We start from the raw sequence: 26,155 nt of genomic DNA, 5'->3' as shown, positions 1-26,155 counted from the left end.
ATAATATTATCAAGACTTTTCCTGGGCCTGGGCTGTGTCTGTTGCTGCCTCTGGGACAAGTCAGCCTAATACAGGAAAATTTATTTCTCTTTCTTTTTAATTTTATTTTTCTTTGATTTCCTGCCTTATTATGGCCTTCTAGGCTACAAACCTGTACAGCTTGTTACTATGCTGAATAATGTAGGCAATTATAATACACTGGTAAGTGTTTGTGTACCTAAACATGACTAAACATAGAGAAGGTACAGTGAAAACATGGCATAAAAGATAAAAAAATGGAACATCTATTTAGGGCAGCTTCATTATAAACTTATGGGACCACTGTCATATAGGCAGGCCATCGTTGACCTAAATGTCATTATGTGACACATGGCTGTGTGTGTGTATGTGTATATACACATATGTGTATTTATGTGTATATACACATACATATACAACATGTTTATTCATATATAAACAAATAAACACATATGAACATATATAAACATATAAACATATGAATATATATTCTTTGAATATATATAAATGTATATTCACTTATATAAACACATTATTTATTCATATATAAACATATATGAAAATATATATTCCTTTGAATATTTTATATAGACAAAACAAGACAGTTTTATTTCTTCTTTTCTGTATGTACACCTTTTCTTTCCTTTCCTTTCCTTATTTTATTGTTTTAACTAGGATTTCTAGTACAATGTTGACTAGGAGTGGTGAGAAGGATCAATTCCACCTTGCTCCCAATCTTGGGGGAATTTCATCTATTTTCTCACCATTAAGTATTATGGTAGCATGGGCTTTTTTGTAGATTTTTTAAATAAATTTGAGGAAGTTCCCCCTTATTCCTATTTTACTGAGCATTTTTGTCATAAACATGTGTTGAACCTTGTTAAATGTTTTCTTCTGCATATACATATAAATGATTTTTCTTCTTGAGTCTGTTGGTGTGATAGATTACATTATTTTTTAAATAATGAAGAAGACTTGCATATCTAGAATAAATCCCACCTGGTCACACAGTATAATGATTTTTAAACCTTGTTGGATTCAATTTATGAATATTTTGAAGATGTTTCCCTCTATCTTCATGAGAGATATTGGTCTATACTTTTCATTTCTTTTAATGTTTTGCCTTTTTTTTGGTATTAGGGAAATGCTAACTTTAATGATTTAGAAAGGATTTCCTCTGCTTCTATGCTCTAGAAAATATTGTAGAAAATTGGTATTATATTTTTTAAATGTTTGGTAAAATTTACCTATGAAATTATCTGAACCTGGTGCTTTTTTTTTTGAAGGTTATTATACATAGATTCATATCATTATATTTTCATATTTTTAAAACAGTATGATATCTCACTTTCAATAATTTTTCCAATATAAAAGCAATTATACTGGTTTCAAAATGTAAACAGAAACAGAAATAATCATTATTCATGAAGTTATAAGGAAAAAATACATTCTTGCTCCTGAAACAGAAATGTCCTTTGCAAAAGGCAAATATTATGGACTCATACAAACACATACACGTATAAATCAGTACAGACTCTCTGTTTAAAACTTCTCAATATTCTTCCTTCCTTATAGGATAAGCACAAGATCCTTACTATGGTCTATGAATTCCTACATGATTTGCTTCCTACTATCTTCTTAAATTGCATCTTAGGTAGTCTTTTCCTTAAGTCTTAAACACCATGTTAGTTATCTCTTTCTCTCAAACCTGCCTAGACCCTTCCAGAGGGCTTTTGAAAATACAAGTCTACAGGATGTTTGTACATAGAATGTATTCCTCCTATTCCTCTGTCTAACATCCATTTCTTTCTTTGCTATTCTTTATTTTCCTTTGGTAAACTTTGTGATGCCATGTTCAGGCTCCATCGTTAAATACTCCTATGAAACTGATTACTTTTCCTTCACAGAATTTTTACAACCTGTACATATATATTTCTGCAATTATTAGATAGTATTTGTTTAAATAATAAGAGAGTAAGACCAAGGAGAATAAGAATAATATTTTTCTTTATTGCTTATTATCTATATCCAGGATCCTGTGTAGTGCCTAGCATATAGTATCCACTTAAGAGCTGGTAAGTAAACAAACACATGAATGAACAAGGAGATATTCTACTAGGACATTCAGGTAGATCTAATGATAATCTAAATTAGTAGTAACTATCATATGTGTATCATAATAACAATAGAGACAGGAGGTAGAGAGACTCTAGGCAGACAGAAGCAGGTTCCTGGTGAAGCCCTACCTTCAAGCCAAAAAGCCTGAAACCCGCGGCCGAAACTGAGAACTTCTATCCCCGTGTGCCTGCCCTCTCCTGATAGGTTCTTTCTAAATAATGTCTTCTTGCCAATCCAATGTTGCCTTTTCCAAAACTACCTTTGGCCTACCACGCCCCTAACCTGAACCTCTAAAGACCCCAGACATAGCTGGCAGAGAGGAGGAGCTGCTGAAGGTTGGGAAGAAGGGCCGGATGTCGAGAAGGGGCGAATTTGACTTCATAGACAGCAGCTGGATGAAACAACTTGACTTCAGGAGAGAGAGAGAGAGAGGCAGCTTGACTTCCAGGGAGAGCGACCTGCACTTCCTGTCCTCTTTCCAGCTCCCCTCTCCACTGACAGCCTCTTCCATCAAGCAGTAAAACTCTCCACATTCGCTATCCTTCAATTCATCCATGTGACCTCATTCCTCTTGGGCACTGGACAAGAATTCAGGAGGCACCAAGTGCAGGTATCCTAAAAGGCTGTCACATTGGCCCTTTGCCTGCTGGGAGAGGTCAACCACCCCCTGTGATGAGGCAAGGGGCCCACTAAGCTGATAACACACTCCTATCTGTGGATGGTGGAGCCAATAGAGTATTATAACATGCCCTGTTGGGCCTTGAGGTCACAGGCACCACAACTGGATGCCGCGGGCGGGTCCTGCATGGAGTTTGCTCCTGTCAGTGCTGAAGTAGCTGGCCAGTTCATGCATGGTCCCTCCTGCATGGGGTGGAGCCCTGCAGATCTGAGTCAACGTGAGTTTGCTCCTGCCAGGCTACCTGCCGTTTCTTGCACTTGATCGCTCCCTCTCCCTCCCTCACTGGTGTGCTCCCTCCCCCGAGGGGTTGAGCAGGGTGGGCTGAGTAAACAGGGCACTCCTGTCACGAGTCCTGTGAAGAGGTCAAGGAAATAACCCTACATCAAAAATATCACCTTCTTAATACCATAATTTGCATAAAACAGTGAAGCTTTTAAACTCCAAACTTTCTTTTTCTATAGAAAATGTAACACCTAAATATGTTGAGAAGTAGGGCTTGTTAATAAAGCAAACAATTGTGTTTTGTTGTGTTTGAGGATACATCTAATCTCAGCTGTTATTACCCTTTTTAAAATTTCCCATTGCTTCCTAAGAAAGTCTCAATTCTTTTGAGTGAATATTTTGCAACACCTGCAAGAAGAACAGAGAGATAAAAATGCAGGTGTACCTGAAAGGGGTAAGAAATCAAAACTCGTTTTTGTTAAATGCCAATGAAATGAAATAAAACTTACGAGACATGCATTGGTAGAAAAGTATATTGCAATAGACACAAAGAATCCAATACTACCTCATTCAATATTAAGTTGCAGTGTTTTCCCCATTGTGTCAAGGTTTAAGCACATACCACAGTGTATTAAACATGATCCATAGGTATTTTTGGCAGAAGCTGGAATGAAACAGACAGTAAAAGCATTTTCAGAATTGCAGTGATGGTTGTTAAGCATTCTCAGATCTATCATAAGGTATTTTTCCTTTCTAAATCATACAGTGCAGTTGACTGAATCAGTAAATTTAAAATGAGAAAGAAATAGATACTGGTTTGCTACAGTTGCTCTCATCAACCTAATCTATTCACTATGGGTGTAATATTAGACTAGTTCAATAAGAAATACAATGGGGGTGTTAATTTCTTAACATTTATGCAAAAAAATAGACAAACTAAAAAAAACTGTGAAAAGATAGGTGTGTCCTTATGTCACATGTGAAAAGACTGCATAACTTTCTAATCAATTAGGTGTTTTTTGGCCACGTTTTATCAGTCTTTTATTATTTTTATTTGTTTTTATTTTTTTGAGACAGAGTCTCTCTCTGTCACCAGGACTGGAGTGTAGCGGAGCGATCTAGTTTCACTGCAAGCTCCACTTCCCGGGTTCACACCATTCTCCTGCCTCAGCCTCCCGAGTAGCTGGGACTACAGGCATCCGCCATCACGCCCGGCTAATTTTTGTAGAGAAGGGGTTTCACCGGCCCCGGTTTTATCAGTCCTATACTACCTGCATTTTTTTAATGTAAAGGCTTTAGAAATCTTAGTGCTATCCTGAGTGAGTATTTTGAATAAACAGACTTCCGTTTGTTGAAGAGGAAACTTTAACAAAAGCTAAATCAGATTGGATCTACAAAATTACCTGGAGAACCTAACAAAGCTGAAACACACACACACACAAACACATTGCACAGCTACAAGATACAACCTGCTAAATGATGTACAGTGCTGATACTGTCCTTTTTACTTATTAGTACACCTTATTTGCTAAAATCACTAATTATTCATGTTGTAAATCCAATAATCCACAGAAAGTCTTTTTACAGTGAATAATGCTATCGGAAAGTTACAGTTCATTTGCTCTAAAGTGGAGCTGGTGGTGGTCCATCAAGTTTAAATGAGTCTTCCAAACTCTCACAACTAGTTAGGAACAGTCCTTTCACTGAAAATTAGTTCCTCTACCTCCCTAAAAATAATATTAAATTTATGATATAACACTATCTCCCTAGATTTGTGAGACATAATAAAGTTATTTGAAATCTTTCTCCTCTCATTGACAGTTTCACCCTTTTGCTTTGAATCCTCATAATTTACTCAAATATTGTGGAGGTAAAAATTCACTTTACAAGTAAAACTGTACATACTTACAATAAAAATTCAAAATGTAGGGATGTCTATATTCCTTAGCAAAAAGGTATTGATGAAATAATTCCATTCTAAAGAGTCAGAGATAAAGTAATATAAATGGCCAATTTTTTTGTTTCATGCATACAGCAGCTATTGTAGACAGTAGATTGAAAACTAAAGTTTGAATATTATTTTCTTTCAGTAACCACTTTTATAGAATTAGATTTCTAGCTACAAGGGGCTATGTTAAAATTACATGAGAATAAAAGTTTTATAAAAGCTTCCTTTGCAGAACAATGTATCTTCAAATCAATAAAGACTATGTGCAAGCCCTGATAACTGTGGTTTTCCCATTTAAATTTTTTGTTTGTTTATTTTAGCTCTATCATCTCTTCTTGTTTATAAATTTTAAAAAAAGTTCATAAAATGTTCTGAAGTTATGTTTTTCTATATCATGTTTCTCCCATTTGGTTTCTACAATTTTCCAAAATGCATATAGATTGAGGAACCTGTGGCAGCATAGCATCATGGACAAGACCATGGCTTTGACATTGGATGGTCTCAGTTTAAACTCTGCTTTCATCATTTCACAGAGGATCATTTGAAGCCAGTCATGAAATAGTTCCATTATGTTACTTTATCTTAAACAAAAAGAGTGAGGTTGCCTAGTCATATATTGTGAGGACGATATGAATAGATATTTATTTATGGCACTTGAAAGACTGCTTTGACCATAAAAGTATTCAGTAAATCATCTATGGTCAGCATGAATCAGAGAAAGTTCTCCCACCTTCCATTTCCAAATTTACTAAGTCACATAATATGTCTTTGGAAAAAGGCCACAATGCAATAATTATGATGATTATGACAGTAGTGACAACCATAACAAGGAGAATATGAGGAAGGAAGAAAAGGAGTAAGATGGGGAAGAAAGGTTGGGTAGGGGAGGGAAGAGTTGAGGTTTTCTTTTCTTTTTTTTTTTTTTACAGCTGACTCTCAGACTTAAGAATAATTACATCATCTCTTTTACGTGCATATTTCCATTTCCATTTTACAAACAAGGACATAACAAGCTTAGAGAGTGTGGTGGTTTTAAAGTATGCCCGCAAATTTAGTGATACTCCTTCCTTCCACAGTTGAAATTTAATTTTCCTTCCCTTTAATTTGAGGTGGACATAGTTACTCTCTTGTAATAAACAGAATATGGTGGAAGAGATGTCATGCCACTTCCAAGACCAGGTTATAACAGAAATTGTGGCTACTTCCTTGTTCTCTTTAGGATCACTCACTTTGGGGAGGCCAACAGCCATATCATGAGGACGCTCAAGCAACCTTACGGATAGAAACATATGGCAAAGGATGGAGACTTCTGGCCAACAGAGACTGAGACCTCCTGCCATCTTGACTGCATTTTATATGAAGCCTTATGAGGGACGTGAGTGAAAACCTCCTTGTTATGCCACTCTCAAATTTATGACAGACAGAAAAGGTAATAAGTATTTTTATCCATTAAATTTTTTGTTGTTGTTTCTGTGTATTTTTTTTTCTGTATTTGTCATGCAGCAATAGATAACTAATACAGAGTTTATGAAATTTGCCTATGTTACTGAGCTACTGGGTTGTCAAAGAACGATTGTAAACCAGGTGCATTTGAAACCAAAAGTCAGTAACTTTTCCAACACAATAGGAAGGCCTCTTGCGAAAAGTTTTTGTAAAAGGAAATTCCCTAGAGCTAGCCATCTCTGGGTGAGGCTGCCTTCCACATTGCTTTGAAAGATGGCATTCAAAATTTCAAAAGTTGGGTTATGCGATCCCCCCATTTTTCATCCTCACCAACAGGAAAATAATTAAAAAGAAATTTCAATATATTTCCCCATTGTTTTTGTCATTTATTCCCAATCTTTTATATTATTATCATTGTTTGTTTTATTGTTATTTTGATTTACTTATTTTTTCCTGGGTAAAAAATATCCAAACACTTCCTGTCTCCCTGGGCCTTAGCCCATATAACTCTGTTATAAATTATCTTTTTTTTCTCCCAGGCATACTTAATGTATCTTTTCTTTTCTTCTTTCTTTCTTTTTTTTTTTTTTGAGACGCAGTCTGGTTCTGTGGCCCAGGCTGGAGTGCAGTGGCCGGATCTCTGCTCACTGCAAGCTCTGCCTCCTGGGTTCATGCCATTCTCCTGATTCAGCCTCCCGAGTAGCTGGGACTACAGGCGCCCGCCACCACGCCTGGCTAATTTTTCTATTTTTTTTTTAGTAGAGTCAGGGTATCACTGTGTTAGCCAGGATGATCTCGATCTCCTGACCTTGTGATCCACCCGCCTCGGCCTCCCAAAGTGCTGGGATTACAGGCGTGAGCCACCGCACCCGGCCTAATATATCTTTTCAATACATCTTCTGTTTTTCCATCAGATCTTGTTCATAATGTTGAGGTAGCCTATTGTTACCCTATGTTGCAATTATTTCTGTTTCTGTCAGCTTCCTTCTTGAGAATTTGACATACTCATTCTTAGCTTCTTGCAATGTCTAGCCTGTAGCCTGACACAGAGCATTTTTTTTAGATGAATAAACTCTCCCTCCCAACTTGGCTCACTACATTATTTTGCCAATTGGCTTTCACACATTAAAGGAAAACCCATTGTAAACACTGGCAATGGTCTGGGCTTAAATTAACCTAAGGCCAAAGTAATAGATATTTTTCACAAGTCCAAAAGAAAAAATAAATGGTATGTTAGAACATCATCTTTCTTACTGTGTCATAAGATGAATTAAATTGTGTTAGTATTTAAATAGGTAATATCACCCAGATCTAGAGAGTGTCTGTGTGCAGGGGGGTGTGTGTGTGTGTGCGTGCACACACACATGCGTATTTGTGTCAGAAAAGCTTCTTATGTGTTTTGAAATGGTGGGAAACAATAAACAGGTCTCTATAAGACAAATCATATAAAGTAATATAAAGGAAATCTGGAAGAATGCATCCAAATTCAGCTGCAAGAATGAATTAGAGAAATTAGTTAGAGAAAATGGTTGGCAATTACAGTGCAAGGTTGTATTTTCACCAACCTTTGAACCGAATTGCTTCTGTCCTTAGGAATCAGAGGGCCATGGCAAATAGAAAATACTTTGTTCCAAGGCTGAAATATAGGTGTGTTGTCAGAAAATAAACATATTTATGCAGCAAAGTTACTTGCATATATTATGGAAACTACCTCTGAAATGCAGAAAATATTGTTACCTTTACTGATAGTCATTTGGGCCCCATTTGACTGCTGATTCAACTCAAATTCAACCCTTTCTTCCCAGTCATCTTCATCTAGATATCGTGACTGGGACACCATGCTTGGAGGTGCAGCAGCAAAAGAGAAAATATGAAATCCAGACAGGAGGAAGAAAAAAACAGAAAGATCTTGGATCACTGTCCAGATTTTTGAGCCATGGCACCAGGCTTGCACGGCCTATTTTTAGACTTCTTGTGATGTAGACCATAAAAACCCTGTTGTCCGAGGGCGCAGCGCCAAAGGCCTCTAAACCAGGGAGGTTCTGATTAATAACTGGTTTTAGATAAAAATGTAGACAGCCATCACATGCACTCTGGGTTCTATGAGACTTTGCTGGGTTCTATGAGACTTTGCTGTACTCTAGTCCCAGAGCACTTTTTTTTTTTTTTTTTTTTTTTTTTGAGGTAAAAATGTACTTTCATCTCAGTAAGGGAATTCAGCAACCACACAGAATGGAAAAGGTCGGTCAGATGGTTGCCTTTCATAAAGCAGTAGCACCTCTAAGGCTTCCAAATGTTTGCTTTATAAACTACCCTCAGCCTGTCACTTACAATTTCCATTTTCATTATAAATCAGCAGCAAAATGTGCCGACTGTCTGTGTTGCAGTAAAACACAGCTGTTTCCATTTGCTCTCCTATCAGTTTCATTCTCACATCATTCTGCATTGGAATGGAATTGAATCATTCATCCCCAGTACAAGAAATGTTCTGCAGTTTAGTAGCAGGCAAGTCTTACTCTTTAATTTCACTTTTTTTTTGGGTTTCCCAATAGCCTAGAATGGGGACTTCAGTTTTCCACTCTGGCATTTGTAATATGGAATGTGTTAGTCTTCAGTATAAATAAAACAAACATCTGACTGCATCTTACTCTCACATGAAATTAAAAGAAGTTTTGCTAAACCCTGCGTTTCAAAATGTAGTCAGGTTCTTCAATTCCAGGTAACTGCATAAAGGAGTACCAGTTTCTGAGACAGGAAAAAATGTGGTTTGTATGTATATTGTAAGAGGTAGGGGATAAAAGGTTAAATGTGAATTATGATTATGATACTTCCAAAGAATCTTGCAATTTCTAGCCTGTAGACTAACACAGAGCATTTTTTTAGATGAATAAACTCTCCCTCCTAACGTGGCTCACTGCATTATTTTGGGTATTATTTACTAACCATTTTGTTCATAGTGCTGTAGATTTTTCAGATATTGACAACATACTATCTCAGATCTTTAAAATATATTCAAGTAGACATTATCAATACCTACTTATACATAATGAAAGTGTGAATTAGGAAGATTATTAATATTAACTCAACATCGTATAATCCAGTGTCTGGAACATCAAAAATGCTTTTTTGAATGAATGAATAAAGATATCAATTAATAAGTTTTCCAGCTGGAATTCTAATTCACGCCAGTGCTGCTTTTCCAGAGTACAGTTTCTTACCCGTGTTTGCATCACTAGTTTTTGGAGTTAGGCTCTGCTCAATACAAAGCTGGTTATGTTGGGTGAACTCTCATCTATGTCCTGTGCTATTTCTTCGCTTATGATTTCTTTTCATGCCAGCATTCTCAGGTAAGTTCCCATCCACAGGCATGGGGCCTGTCGCTTATTGTTCATGGATACCTTCAGACTGAAGTCCAGTGGCATTGCATCCTCCACCTCCTGGGTTCAAGGGAGCATATCTGACTAATTTTTATATTCTTAGTAGAGAAAGGGTTTCACCATGTTGGCCAGGTTGGTCTCGAACTCCTGACCTCAAGTGATCTGCCCGCCTCGGCCTCCCAAAGTGCTGGGATTACAGGTGTGAGCCACCACACCAGACCCTGTTCATGGATGCTTTTAACGTTACACTTGCCATGAGGATACTAAGGGATATTGTAGTCTCTCAAAGGTTGGCAGATAGTTACGGGTTAAGGATATGTGGCATGAGCCAGGCATCAAGTCCACTCCCAGAGACTTAAAATTGTGTGAGAGCTCTGGGCACAGTCAGCTTCCCCTGGTTTACCAACTGAATAGATGGCTGGAGAGGGCTTTGATTTTACTGCTTCTTGCAGTTAGTGCTTTATACAGAAAACTTTATCATTCTAACTCAGCCCCAAATCTTTCTCGGAGATCTTTTTTTCTGTTCTCTCCACTTTTTTGCTTCTCACCCACATCGTTCCTCGTTATGAAGACTGATTACACTTCCCTCATTTTTTGTCAAAATAATACTTAAAAACACATCAACAAGAGGCCAGTTGCTCATCAAAACCAGAGTAAAATAATAATCAACAGAAATTTCAGAAACTCTTTTTGAGAAAAAAAAAGCACAAAGCATTCCTTAACTTGGAAAGAAGAACAATATTTTTGGTCTTTCTCAGAAAAAATCGAAATTTATACTTTTCTACCAATAACTGGGCCTCTAATATAGCAAATTAAAATAAAAAGATTTTTTTAAAAATTTAACATTTTTATTTTACTATCCAGGATTATAAAAAATAGACTTTTTTAAAGAGCGGTTTTAAGATCACTGAAAAATTTAACAGAAAATTCAGGGTTCCCGTATATCCTCTGGCCCCACACATACATAGCCTCCTCCTTCGTTATCAACATCCTGCACTAGACTGGTATATTCATTACAACTGATGGACCTACATTGAGACATCATTATCACTCAAAGTCTATTGTTCATATTAAGGGTCTCTCTTGGTGCTTTACATTAAATGGATTCTGACAGTTGCATAAAAACAGGTATCCACCTGTGAATCATACAGAATCGTCTCACTGCCCTAATAATCCTCTGTATTCCTCTAATTCTTCCTTCCCTCCCTTTCTTCTAGCTACTGGCAACTACTGATCTTTTTACCATCTTCATAGTTTTGCCCTTTCTAAAAATATTACGTGGTTGGAATCATACAGTATGTAGCCTTTTCAAATTGGCTTCTTTCACCTGGGAGAGTATGTTTACATTTCATCCATGTGTTTTTATGACTTGAATCCTCATTTCTTTTTATCACTGAATAGACTCCAGTGCCTGGATGTAACTCAGTTTATTTATCCTTTCACCTACTGGAGGGCATCTTGGTTGCTTCCAAGTTTTGGCAACCATGATTAAATCTGCTATTAACATTTGTGTGCAGGTTTTTGTGTGGACACAAAAGCCTTTGTTTTTCAAGTCCTTTTCGGTAAATACCAGGGAACACAGTTGCTGAATAGTATGCTAAAGTACGTTTACTTTTGGAATAAACTGCCAAACTGTCTTTCAAAGTGGCTGTACCATTTTACATTGCTTCTAACAATGAAAGAGATTTCCGTTGCTCCACATCCTTACCATCATTTGGTGTTATTAGTAGTCTTCATTCATTTTGTGCTGCTGAAACAAAATACCTGAGACTGGGTAATGTATAAAGAACAGAAAATTATTGTCTCCATAGTCGTGGAGCTAGAAAGTCCAAACTCAAGGTGCTGGCAGGTTCATTTGTCTAGTGAGAGCTTCTCTCAGAAAGGATGGCTTTTTTGCTACATCCTGGGAAGAAGAAGAAGCTGTTTCCTCATATTGTGATAGGCAGATGGGCAAGCTAACTGTGTGCTTCATAAAGTCTCTTTTAAAAGTTTCTTAATCTCATTTACAAGAAAGAAGCTGTCATGGCCTAATTACCTCTTAAAGGCCCCACCTCTTAATACTATCATATTGGCAACACCTGAATTTTGAAGGGGGCACATTTAAACCGTAGCATCAGTATTTGGAATTTTGGCCATGATAATAGGTGTACTGGGTATCAATGTTGTTTTAATTTGCAATTATCTAATGATGTATCATCTGGGACATCTTTCCATATGCTTATTTTTTCATGTGTATATCTTTTTTGGTGAGGTTTTCATTCAGATATTTTAACCATTTATTTTCTTATTGTTGGGTTGTAAGAATTCTTTGTATATTTTGGGTAACAGTTCTTCATCAGATACGTCTTTTGCAAATATCTTTTCCAAGTCAGTTGCTTATCTTATTCTCTTGACAGTGTCTTTTGCAGAGCAGAGATTTTTAATTTTAATGGAGTCAAGCTTAGCAATTATTTATTTCATGTTGTCCCCAAAAAATTCATCATCATACTTATAGTCATCTATATTTTCCCTTGTTATCTTCTAGTAGTTTTATAGTTTTGTGCTTTACATCTTGATGTATTATCCATATCGAGATGGTTTTATAAAGGGTGTAAGTTCTGTATCTGTAGATGTCCAATTGTTGTAGTGCCATTGGTTGAGGACTGTCCCTCCTCTAGTGTATTACATTTGCTCCTTCATCACAGATCAGTTGACTATGTGGGTCTGTTTCTGGACCCTACTCTACTTTATTTCACTGATCTTTTTCCAGGAATTTTTATGCTTATCTTATGCAATGCTAACAGCAAATGGATAAGATAGCTATTATTACATTTATTTTGTAGATGAGAAAATTTAGGTCTTTAGGGGAAAATTACTTTGTCCAGTACCTGACCAAACTATATTCAAATTCATCTCTGTATTGCTCCAAAACTTTTGCTCATTCTATTAAACCAAATTCAACACTTATACAGAGGAATTGGAGTGGAGTACACAAAAAATTGATGATTAGAATGAATTCAACATTATTTTATCCCACATGCAGTGGCTCCTTTCCCTTTTATTATATCATTCTTTATTCCACTCACATATTTTCAATCTTTATCTGTGTCTGGATCAATGAAAAATCGGGTTAAGAATTTTAATGGCTATCATAAGTGTCTGAATTATAAAAGTGGCAACATCTGAAATTGCTCCACATTTAAAGCAAACATAGTATGAATAACTTGAAATATTTACATATGGGCACATTTTTCTACTCATTTCCTGAGCATAGGACCAAATAAGATACTAATTATATTAAGAAGTCTCAGCTGGGCACAGTGGCTCATACCTGTAATGCCAGCACTTTGGGAGGTCAAGGCAGGGGGATCATGAGGTCAGGAGTTCAAGACCAGCCTGGCACAGTGGCTCATACCTGTAATGTCAGCACTTTGGGAGGCCAAGGCAGGTGGATCACGAGGTCAGGAGTTCAAGACCAGCCTGGCCAGTATGGTGAAACCCTGTCTCTACTAAAAATACAAAAATTAACTGGGCATATTGTGTGCACCTGTAATCACAGCTACTCGGGGGGTGAGGCAGAGGAACTGCTTGAACCGGGAGACGGAGGTTGAAGTGATCCAAGATAGCACCACTGCACCACTGCACTCCAGCCTGGGCAACAGAGTGAGATTCTGTCTTTAAAAAAAAAAAAAAAAAAAAAAAAAAAAAAAGTCGCAAAAAGAACAATACCAATTATTTGCTTTTATAAAGCTCTTTATAATTCATAATATCATGGGAGGAAAAAAAAGTTAATTAAATGTGACCCAGTTTGCAAAAAAAGGTATCACATGTGCTTTTGCTGCTGGCCTATTTTTAAAGTGCTCAGTGTACACACCCTCACTGGGGATACTGCTTGACAGATGAATCTGTCACTGAGAAAAAAGATAATCATGTTATTAAAAAGTATCCTAAGAGAAATCAGAAAACTCCTTGTAAGTAATGCAGATTTATCTGAAATAAGATGTACAAAAGACTCATTAATATTTTTTGAGATAAAGTTCTTTATTTCCTTATCCTAAATTGTACACCAACAGAAGTTTAAAGAACATGTTATTGATTTGGAAATAGTATTTTCTCAATGTAAAGGGAGTATTTTGAAAAGGAACAAAATGGTGTCAATGGTTTAAAAAATGCCAAATGGTAAGCCAGCTTTATTATTCATACATATTATGTAAACTATAGACTATAATGATTTCAGGGAATTTAAAACATTTAATAATCAATTAATTGAACATTTTTTGCTTTTCTACTTCCAGCAGATATTGAAATTAGCTTTTTTTTCTATGTTATTTACTGGCCTATTTCAGCATATTCAGAAACATTAGAAGTAAATCAAGGACTAGATGCATCAAAGTAAAAGTGATTGTTGACTATTGAACTTGAATAGACTGTTAATGAATCTTAACTGAAGTACTTTACTTTTTTCAAATTTTAGTCTGCATGAATGTGATTATAGTTTGAAAAGTGATTATAAAATTGTGTACTAGAATTTTGAAGTGATTTCTCAAGTGTTTCCCACATTATATTCACCCTTCTCTGAAGTAAATTGACACTTTTCCCTTATTCTCAGTTTTGAACATTACATTTGGACTTTAAAACCATTTTAATGAACCTCTTAAAAAATATAGCCATTCATTTTTTTAAATGCTTATTTCTTTTCTTTCTCACTTTCTTCTTGTCAAATTAAAGAGGAAAATCCTCAATTAATTTCATCTGTCAAAATATAGTTTTCTCCATTAAAATATCCTAATTAAGCATAATAATAACAACAATTTTGGGGGTAATTATTTTGTTTTAGGCATGTTGCTAAGCCCCTTTATATGAATCACTTCCTCCTTTGCTTGGTTCTACAATTTTCTAAGTCATCTTTTCAAGAATATATTTAAGAGAGTGGCTATATAAGGAAATAATATTGACCAAATATTTTATAAGAATTCAACCTAATTAAATGCATGTTTGACTTTTTAAAAAAATATATTTATTTTAAACAGTCTTAAATAAATACAGATAAAAATTCCATAAGGTTGATAATACAGAGAATAATTGTGGGTAAATAATAAACTTCCAAAAGGATATAATTCAGGCAACATGGAGCTAGCCTGGACTAGCTAATGCAGATAGCAAGAACTGGTTGGAATCTGAATAATATTTTTATGTAATGTGCATAGCAGTATTTTAAGGATGGTGATGCTACTAGATATCTAAAATAAAAAGACAAAGCTGATTTTATTGTTCACTATAATAAGAGAGAGCTGTGCTGGTCAGTCATAGTCTCTGTGAGCATAACAGAGCAGACTACTGATTTTATATAGAGATTCAGGGAAAAATGGAGTTCAGAGATTGGTAGATACTCCTTCTAGAAGTTTCAGTAGATGACATCATTTGTAGAATTGCAGTCACTAGGATGAGACTGTTGTTGCCTGGTTGGTATTCAGAGGCACACTTCTTAGAGCTATTGTGTTCACTGTTGACTGGCTGACTTTTTCAGAAGCAAGAGATTCACTCAGTTCCACTGGAAGGAAATGTGTCTGTTTAACAGAGTGGTCACTGATCTACTGAATGGGTTGTATTAGTCAGGCTCAAACAGAGAAGCAGAATATGTGTAGACATATATGCAAATCCAATGTCATATCTAGTAGGTGGTCAGAAAGGAAGCATCATGCGTGGGCTGGAATTTCCTGAGTATGGACCAAGTTATTGTCATAGGTGAGTTTCTTTCTCTCTCCCCAGGGAATTTATAGCCTTCTTCTAGGGGGTTCCAACTGAGTAAGTAATGCCCACCCAGGATAATCTCTCCTAGTTAATGACCATTTTTTATGGATTTTTGTTACATTATCTCTTCACAACAACAACCTGTATTAGGGTATAATTGGATAAGGAAAAAAAGGAATATGCATGATACAAAATGGTTATTTTTCCCTTCCTTCCTCCAACTTTTGTAGGACAATAACTCTTGTAGTTTACCTACCAAATAACATAGGAGCAAGGATATTCCAGAGAAGAAAGTTTAGTCTACCCAAGGTGAAAACACAAAATCGTTACACGTTTTCTACGGGCACAGAACAATCAATCTTTTTGTATGCTTGCCGGAACTTTTGAACTGATCTTTTCCACTCTTTCCTCCTTTCTCTAATTTTCTTTTTCTTTTTATTCTCATAGCTTTTGTCATCCTTCATGTACTACATCAGGGAATGTATATGCTATAGCAGAATATGAGAGCAAAATACTTTTTTTTTTTCTTTTGGCCCAAAAGCAAAGGCCCTTGAAGAACCAAAAGCATTACAGCAGACATAAATAACTTTGAAGAATTTATCATGAGGACTATTGAGCCTTTATTATTCCTAATTTCTGTCTTTTAATTTGAAAACAAATATTTTGTGGAGAATAGGCATAGATGGTAATATGGTCTAAATGGAAGTGATGAGTATATAAACAAAGGTGATTGTAGTGTAGAAAAGAGGTAGAGCACTGGAGAGCTGGCATAACCCCATATAAAGTTTATAGGATTCAAGATGAGAGGGAAGTTTTATATCCAATTTAGGATAATGTTGTACAGATGAATTGAGACATCTGGGATGGGAAAAATCACTATATCATATATCTTGTTAGGTAAGTTGCTTAGATTAAAAGACATTTTCTATGCCCAGTCGAAAGAGAGTAGATACCTCCTATGCTTCTGAATAGCACAGAAACAGCAGAGAACATTTCTGAGCCTCAAGGAACATTTAGAGTACGGCCTGTGTGAATTTAGGACTGAGGGTCAGATGAGTTAAAGTCACCTTGTTGAAAGCTTGACTGGGTCTTTGGCTTGATAAACACATCTGACCTCCACTCCCAAGTAAAGTTAAAAAGAATTAAAAACTCAGACATAATCTGATGGAAAATGTGGAAATCACTTTCGATATAATACCAAATTTGTGTCATTCTGCTAGAAAAGTGACTTAAAATAGAAATTAGAACTTATAGCAATAAAATTATATTTATTAAAATTCAAATACATAAAATGTTCATATACTTAACAATTATCAAATCCTAAATTGTAATACTACTTACCATCTTAATGTTTTAAATAATTTATATATATAAATTATAAAAATGATTTTCATATATTGCTTATCTATGTAAATTACATAAATGATTCATATATACATAGCTTATATATACATGGCATTAAAAATTGATATAGTCCTATAATAATATAAATTATACATAACTGAATGGTGACTTTGGTCCTGTTCTTTCACTTTTTTGATATAATATAGTTGGTTGTGTTTATGAATGCTACCTGAAATAAGATCCCTCCCTTTTTTTTTTTTTTTTAAGAATTTCACTCTCGTGAAGCATAAAAAGAATATAAGAATATAAGACTTTAAATCCTTCCACATTCTGCTGGTCAAAGAATATGTACTATTGTATGTAATAATACCTAAGTCATTCTTCCACTCTGAACTCAATCCAATTCTATTATTTGATTTTGGAAATGGATTTTGAACATGGACCTGTTTGTCTAATCTGATTATTATTTTCCTATTCTTTTCTATTTAAATGCTGAGTGGCAGAGCTATATTTAGGAAGGCAATGATTTCATTACACCAATAGAGGGAACTGCCTTTCTAACAAAAGAGCAAAAGCCAAGTTGGCTAAGCAAGAATATTTCCCATCACACTGAAGAAGCCACAAGAGAAATGCCGACAAAATGTCACCTCAAACACAGTGACAACAGGATTACAGAAATCTAATTAGCCATTTCATTAACTGAATCCTGTCTGTGGAGATGGCAAACAATGGGGACTCAGAAACATCCATTCATTAGAAATATATGAAACTGTCAAGAAGATTATTCCATAATTTGTTCCTTGTTTTTTTTTTCAGGTGGTGCAGATGGAGTTAGGGTGGTGGAGTGACTTATTAAAAGGTCATATTTCAGAAGTTGTTAAAATTGAGGACACTTTCAGGGAGCTAAATTTACTATTGTAGATATATTGACGATTATAACTTTGAAATCTTCTTTCTTTTTTTCGTCCCACATAAGTTAGTTAGGTAAATTTATGGACATGATGTACTAAGAGTCATATCTTGACAAAAATCATTAATAAGATGCTATTTATCTCAATTGCATCTTTACATAGCACTTACATTGTCAATGGATTGATTAAATGTAAACTCTTTGAAGACAGGTGTCTCATTTTGCTTGTTTTTATAGCCATAGGTTTTAGTGTCTGAGAAACGTTTAAGGTAACAGATAAATGAGTGAAACAATTTTTTTTAAATAAACAAAAAATTTTAACCTCAAGAAGAACAAAGTGGTGTGAATCCAAGGGAAGTGAAAAGAAATTGATGGCAGGATTATAATTTCTGACTGATTGAAAAATTCACCTGTTCATTAATGTAATTTCCTGGTAACATATTAAGAATTGTCACTGAATTTTGATGAAGATGTTATTGCATATTAAAAGCATTGCAATAGAGGGCAGTCTAGTTTCTGCAGGTTGTACCTTTTTATTTTGGACCTGGTCAGTGTGTCTTCAATGGCTACTGTACATTATCATTGCACACAGTGTATTATCAAGCCAGTTGCCACTTAACTTGTGGAATTTGTGGCTGCTATTTTGTGACTTGGTTTCTCTCACTAGAAGAACAGGATTTTCCACTGGGTTGATGGTGAAATCTTGACGTTAGCCCATCTGCCTGCAGGGTGTGGTTTTCTTTTCTTTTTTTTTTTTTTTTTTTTTTTGAGACGGAGTCTCGCTCTGCCGCCCAGGCTGGAGTGCAGTGGCCGGATCTCAGCTCACTGCAAGCTCCGCCTCCCAGGTTCACGCCATTCTCCTGCCTCAGCCTCCCGAGTAGCTGGGACTACAGGCGCCCGCCACGTCGCCCGGCTAGTTTTTTGTATTTTTTTAGTAGAGACGGGGTTTCACCGTGTTAGCCAGGATGGTCTCGATCTCCTGACCTCGTGATCCGCCCGTCTCGGCCTCCCAAAGTGCTGGGATTACAGGCTTGAGCCACCGCGCCCGGCCAGGGTGTGGTTTTCAATGCCTCGGTGAAGCATATAGTTGTATTATTTAAAAGAAAGATGAACAGACGAAGGTGAAGGAGCATTCTTTGTCCACAAAAACGTGCAACCTTCACCCCCGCCAGCAAAAAACAGACTGTTACGTAAAAGTCTAAAAGACAGAGGCAAGAAAAGGCCTAGACAGATCTGAAAGATGTTAAGAATGGCCTTTCAGATAACCAAGAATATCAACTGAAAACACTTTTAAGCTCTCTAGCTTCATTTATACAATTGAAGATATATTACTTCCAGCAAAGTAAAGAACAATTTGCTGACACTAAAGTTGTAGAGAGTTATTTGATTTTAGGCATGAAGTTTCACAGGATTACCAGGATGTTGAATACACTTTCATTCGAAGGTGGCTCCATTTACAAAGTATGGGAGCTGGTGCTGTGTATTGCCAAGACAACAATTACAACATGAGAAGTTCAGATGAGCAGAATGGCCATTTTGGTAACAGGCTTGATTAATTCGTTGATTGATTTAGGGGGTGGTAATTGTGTAGGCATCCTGAGGATAATGCAAAGGTTCTTTAAGAACAAAACTTTCAGCATGCCATCCTATATTGTATCGCAGAATATACCACCAGACATAACAAAAAGCCAAAATTCTAACTAATTAAGCAACACTTATATCTCTATGAACCAACACTTTCCAGAAGAAGAGGCTGTAACTCAACTCTATAAGCTTAAGACATTGAAAACTTTAAAAGTTTGCCCATAGAAAAATAAAATTCTGCAAGAACAACACAATGGCTATTCAGGACATTTAATTTTTTTCCACATATATTGAATTTGTTCAAAAACTAATTTTCTACCTAGAGCAGAAGCCACAGCAAACAAACAAACCTAATAATAGAATATTGGTTTAGAAGACTAAACAATGAGATTAATGAAGTAATGTATTGCATGGGAGAAAACAACACTAAAAATACTTTAAATAACAGAATTGGTTATTTTAAATTTAAAAGTAAAGAAAATTTTTTTTAAAGTTTTCTTTAGGGTTTACATATTGTCAGAAGAAAATGTCATTTTTAAAGACTGAACTTGAGATAGTATCTTTATAAAGGGATTGTCTATTAGTTACTTTATTGACTGGGATTAACAATGACCTTCTTCAGTTAAATACAGTTACTTGTTTGTTTGAACTGAGGTCTCAGATATTCTCCTGTAATTGATGTTGATCAGTATGAGATTATGAGCTTAAAAATAAAAACATACTTCTCACTGAAAATCAACCTAAGACAATATTTTTGTTCAATTCAAATTCCCATATGAGACTAAATCTTTTTAAACAAAACACTAGTCTTATGAAAAAAGCCTATTGTTATGTTAAAAAAATAATAGTCTCAATTTATTAATCTATAAAATGGGGCTAATAATATACACCTTTAAAAATGTTATACAAATGCTAGAGAAAACTAATAAGAATTTGGAAACAAAATTATATACTTTTCTCTGTCACTAATTTAAATCACAGAGGTCTTTTTAATCAAACTATCCAGCTAGCTGGAAAAATAAGAGCTCTCTTTTGTGAAAAGAAACTGACTGGCTGGGCCCGGTGGCTCAGGCCTGTAATCCTAGCACTTTGGGAGGCTGAGGTGGGTGTCATAGAAAGTATCATAGCAGGGAGACTTTCAGTTCCAAAACGGCAGCTGGCTTCCCTCCTACCAAGAGAAAACCTATATATATATAATATATATAAATATATTTATTTTATATATATTATATATTATATATTTTATATATATATATATAAAGCACTGGGATTGTCACCAGTAGTATTCTAGAACTCAAAGATGAGGATAAGTAATTTCCCAGGGTCACAGAAAACTTAAAAACTCTGAGCAAACAGTAAGATAATTTAATTTCATGTATGCAACAACTATCCCCCCAATCTGCCTGGCACTAAGAGTGCAAAAAATTTCCCCCAACTTACCATTTCTACACTGGAAAAAGTGAGATCGAGGTGGACAATCAGCTTCTCCACCAACTTGGGTCCTTCGTCAGGAGACCTTTTCATGTCTCAATCCACGAGAAGTATTGTGAGTACCTGAAGGGAGACAAATCTTTGAGGACAGCCAGAGAGAAAGGGGAAAGATGGTAACATCATCCCCATCTCTGGAAACCCTGCTCTGTAACTTGGCCAAAGGAGATGACAAATCAGAATAGCATTTCTATTCATATTCACAGCAGCATGCTCTAGGAGGCACATTCTGTAAGTGTCCTGGGCTCAAATCCCTGGCTGGCCTTTTTATGCTCCCAGGATATCCCATTTGTGACCTCCCCTATTCCTGCCAGGAAGCACTTATGATCTGCTAGAGCTGAGGCAATCCTGAGCTTTAGGTGACATCTGGTGCCAAAAACTAGGCAATGACCTAGGAAAAAATTAAGAAATTTAACAGGTAAATTATAAAGAATCTCTAAGCAAACATAACCAACAAAAACCAAAACAAGCCAGATAGAGAATACTAGAATAAATAAATAAACCTTCAAAGCAAAGACGTTGATGTATAATACATGTAGAAGTAACAACAGCAAACAGGGAACTATGACCACCACAAACAGACAAAGCAGGGTACCAGTGACTGACCTCAATGAGATGGCAATATGTGAGATCTCTGACCAATAATTCCAAATAAAACTTTTAAGGAAAATCAGTGATCTCCAAGATAACAGAGTAAAACAATTCAGAAATTTATCACATAAATTTAACATAATGATTGAAGAAAACAAAAACCCAGAAATCTGAAAACTGAGAAATACATTTGCTATACTGAAAAATTCATTGGAGGTTTAAAACAGCAGATGGGCCAAGCAGAGAAAAATGAAAAATCAGTGAGCTCAAAGATAAGCTATTTGAAATTATACAATCAGAAGGGAAAAAAGGAAAAAAAAAAAAAAAAAAAAAAAAAGGAAATGGAGATACCTAATAAAAATACCTCAAAAGATCAAATCTAAGGATTATTGATGTTAAGGAGGGCGTTGAGCAAGAGCAAGGAGTAGAGAGCTTATTGAAATAAATAATAACAGAATACTTTCCAAAACTCGAGAATAACATGAATGTCTAGGTATAAGAAGGTAAGAGAATGCCACACAGATTTGCTAAATAAGACAACCTGAAGGCATTTGGTAATCAAGCTCTTAAAGGTCAAAGGCAAAGAGAGGATCCTAAAACAGCAAGATTAAAAAAAAATGCAAGTAACATATAAAGGAACTCCAATTCATCTGGCAACAGATTTCTCAATGGAAACCATACAGACCAGAAAGGAGTGGGACCAAATTTTCCAAATGCTGAAAAAAAAAAAGAAAAAAAGAAACTGATATTCAAGAATACTTTATTCAACAAGTTAGTCTTTTATTATGAATGAGAGGTAAAGTCTTCCTGAAATAAACAAACCTAAGATAATTTATAATGACCAGACCTGTCTTACCAAAAATGCTAACGTGAGTTATTCAATCAGAAAAAAAAAGAAAAAAAAAAAAAACACTGATGTGCAGGAAAAAAAAATGAAGATATAAAACCCACTGGTAAAATTAAATACAAAGACAATGCCAGAATATTCACATACTGTAACTATGGTGTACAATCCACTTAAAACTCTACCATGAAGCCCAAGCAAGTCTGTCAATAACGACAATAGCTATAGCACTCTGTTAACAGACAGGCAACATAAAATATGTAAATTGAGACAAACAAACATCAGAATGGGGGGACTAAAGATAAAGTATAGACATTGTTTGTTTATTTTTGTTTATTCTTCTTTCTGTGATCTAATAAGAGTAATGTGTTATTTCTGATTTTGTAAACCTTGTAGTAACCACAATGCAAAACCTGAAATAGATACACTAAAAATAAAAACCAACAAATTAAAGCATAGTACCAGGAAAAAAATCATCCTTAACCACCAAGGATGACAAAAGATAAAAAAAAAAAAAGAAGAAGAAGAATAGAGGGGAACACAAAGCAACCAGAAAGCCAGCAACAAAATGACAGTAATAACTCCTTACTTAATAATAATACTGAATGTAAATAGGCTAAATTCTCTAATTAAAAGACACAGAGTGGTTGAATGGATGGCAGGGGTTGGGAGTATGGGGGAGGGATAGCATTAGGAAAAATACCTAATGTAAATGATGAGTTGATGGGTGCAGCAAACCCACATGTCACATGTATACCTATGTATCAAACCTGCACATTGTGCACATGTACCCTAGAACTTAAAGTATAATAAAAAACATCCAAGTATATCCAACTATATGCTCCCTATAAAATCCCATCTTACCTGTAAAGATAAACATAGACTGAAAGTGAAGTGATGAAAAAATGTATTTCATGCAAATGAAAACAAAACAAAAAAAGAACAAAAGTAGCTACACATATATCAGATAAAATAGACTACTTGTCAGAGACTATAAAAAGAGACAAAGGTCATTATATAATGCTAAAGTGATTACATAGCAAAAGATGTAAGAATTATAAAAATCTATGCACTACACACTAGAGCACCCAAGCATATAAAACAAACATTAATAAATCTAAAGGGAGAGATAGACTGAAATAATAATAGTAACAGACTTCATCACCTCAAACTCAGTAATGGACAGATCAGGTAGACAAAAAATCAAGAAAGAAACATTGAATTAAATTATACACTAGACCAAATAGGCCTAACTAACATCTACAGAATATTTAATCCAACTGGTACACAATACACATTCTTTTCATCAGCACATGAAACATTCTCCTGAATAGATCATATCTTAGGTCACGAGGCAAGCCTCAACAAATTCAAAGAGTAGAAAAATATATAAAATATTTTTCAGATGATGATGGAATAAAGCTAGAAATCAATTACTAAGCACAGGAAATCAAGAATTATATATATTCATATATATAGCTGTTAAAATGTAAGAATAAATTTGGATAAAATAAAATATCATCTACAACATCAACCAAAAAATGCTTTTTCATAAAGTTTTTTAAAAACTGGCATATTAACCTTCACTGTTAAATTTTAGGGTATTGGGGGTTTTTTGGGATAGAAAGCAGGAATAGTAATTGAGGGAAGACCAGAGGTGTCTGAGGCCCTCAAAATGTTTTATGCATTAACCTCTTTTGAGGTTTCACAAGTGTGCATGTTTGGATAATTTATGAATACTTATAGTTATGTTCTGTGTCCTTTTTATGTGTGTAAAAAATAAAATGTACTTAAAGTAAAAACTTTGGCATGAATGTATAATGTCATAAAATGTCAAGAAATACAAATAAGTAGTGATTAGTCTTTAAGTTGTCATTGTTACTCAGAGAATCATTGCAGGAATTCTTAAAAGCCAAATCGCCTGAATTCTAATAGATTGAAGTTTCTCTTTGTTTTGTGCTTAATAATTCACTCTAAGTTAAGAGCAAGAACATTGCTTAATATTTTTTAAAGTTATTCCACTTAATGCACAAAGCAGCTTTATAATGGATTCCCTCAGCAATTTATGCTAAACCAATCCCTAACTATTCTTTAGAAAGGAATTATTCAAATGTTTATCCAATGCATTTTCAAACAGTTTGTTAACTTTATTAGTGTCTTTGCTGAAGATTCAAAAATGTCTAAATATGTGGATTTTCTCTATTGAATATTTATCTTGTATATTTATTTATAGCACTTACCCCTCCATATTCTCATTCATCTAGTACCTGACTGTAGAATGAGCTCCTACATGCCCAGAAATAAGCCTAATTTGACTGTGTCAATCCAGTATCCAATATTTGTGACACACACACGTATGCAAACCTTATATTTTGAAAGAATCAGTGTTGAATGGTATCTAATTGGTTTGGATTCAGGTTGATAATAATATTTCTAATAAACTCAAATGTATTCTTTGATACTAAAGATTTTAAAAGTCCATCTACTACTTAAAAGCCAAAGCAAAAATATCCCATGTGTCAGAGTCACTTGGTAGTGCAGCTCATACCTAGCATAGAATGGAGCTATCATTTTCTTCTATACTAAAAATGCATTCTAGAAGTGCCATTTGAAGAAAAGCAAGAAAGCTAGCTTATATATAAGCTTAATGTTTAATTTCTATTTATGAAAAACAATAAGTAACATGAATTATTAATTGTCCTTGTGGTAAATATTTTTAGAGTATATTATAAACTGAAAGCTGTAAAAACTTTAATAAAGGACTTTTACATAAATTGTGGGTATACATTATACATGAATAAATACATAAACACTATACATCATGGGAAATTTTCGTATAACACATTATGACAAGTACTCCTCATTTCAACATAGCAAAGCATGCATTAGTCTATCTCAGAAGATAATAAGTTTAAGACTCAGATGGGCCTTTTTTTTTTTAATCAGGGGGAAGCCAGGGGCGAATGCTGACTTTATGCCTGACCCTTCACCACGGGCTTTTATACAATGTTTTGTCTAATTATACATTCATTCACTTCACATACATTCACAGATCTATGAGTCTTACCACTCCTCTAGTTTTACTAGTAAGAAAAATGATACTATAAGATTGATTTATAATCAGACCAAACAGGGTTCAAATTTCTATCTTCATTGCTATTACTAGATACTTAAGCTCTTATAAGTTTATTATTTTATAGATGTAATAATATATTTGATCAACACATTAGATTTTTGTGATAATTAAAGGAAATAATGAAAAAATTGGGGTAGCAGCGTACATGACACATAGTGTTTAATAAATGTTATTTTGCAAATAATAATAATAATTTGTACTTTCCATTTGAACAAAACACCATTACTGAGGAATCTTTGAGATGTGGATTTTTGGAGTACTTTTTAAAATTCAATTTGTGTAAATAAAACCCAATTATTTTTCTATTTTCCTTAGCTAAATTACACATACTAATGCAGGCTTACTTTTTAAAAATTTCTACACTGAAGACTAAGACATATTTTAAATTTATACTTTAAACTCTATTAAAAAGAATACAACAATGGTTAATATAGTTTTAATTCATTTATCTGGTCAAGAATTACTTATAACTTTGAAAAAATTGACTGCACTAGCAAAAATCATAAAATCTTAAAAAAATTAGGATAGATAACAAAAAATAACCAAAATACTGTCTGAGTAAGAGACTCATTTTTTTGCTTAAATATGTTCACACTATACACATATATTTGTAGAGAATCAATTTTTTGCTTAAATATATTCACACTATATACATTAAAGTAAATGTTTACGTTTAAAAAAGATTGTTTCTTCTTTCTTAAAATATTTCTTTTGGTATTTGTG

General features: G+C 34.7%; 1 long non-coding RNA gene across 1 annotated transcript in view; it reads right to left on the bottom strand.

Moving 5' to 3' along the window:
* The window catches only part of LOC126934888 (uncharacterized), a 100,911-nt gene that overhangs the window by 66,716 nt on the left and 8,040 nt on the right, over positions 1-26,155 (bottom strand). The window contains exons 3-4 of the long non-coding RNA XR_007719136.1: positions 20,814-20,927; positions 3,603-3,701 (exon numbers count right to left, since the gene is read on the bottom strand). This is a non-coding gene — a long non-coding RNA (uncharacterized LOC126934888). The remainder of the gene's footprint in view (positions 1-3,602; positions 3,702-20,813; positions 20,928-26,155) is intronic.

Source organism: Macaca thibetana, chromosome 14 (assembly GCF_024542745.1).
Source record: "Macaca thibetana thibetana isolate TM-01 chromosome 14, ASM2454274v1, whole genome shotgun sequence".
NCBI lineage: Eukaryota > Metazoa > Chordata > Mammalia > Primates > Cercopithecidae > Macaca > Macaca thibetana.
The sequence above is the reverse complement of the archived record's forward strand: the minus strand, read 5'-3'. Positions and strand labels throughout refer to the sequence as shown.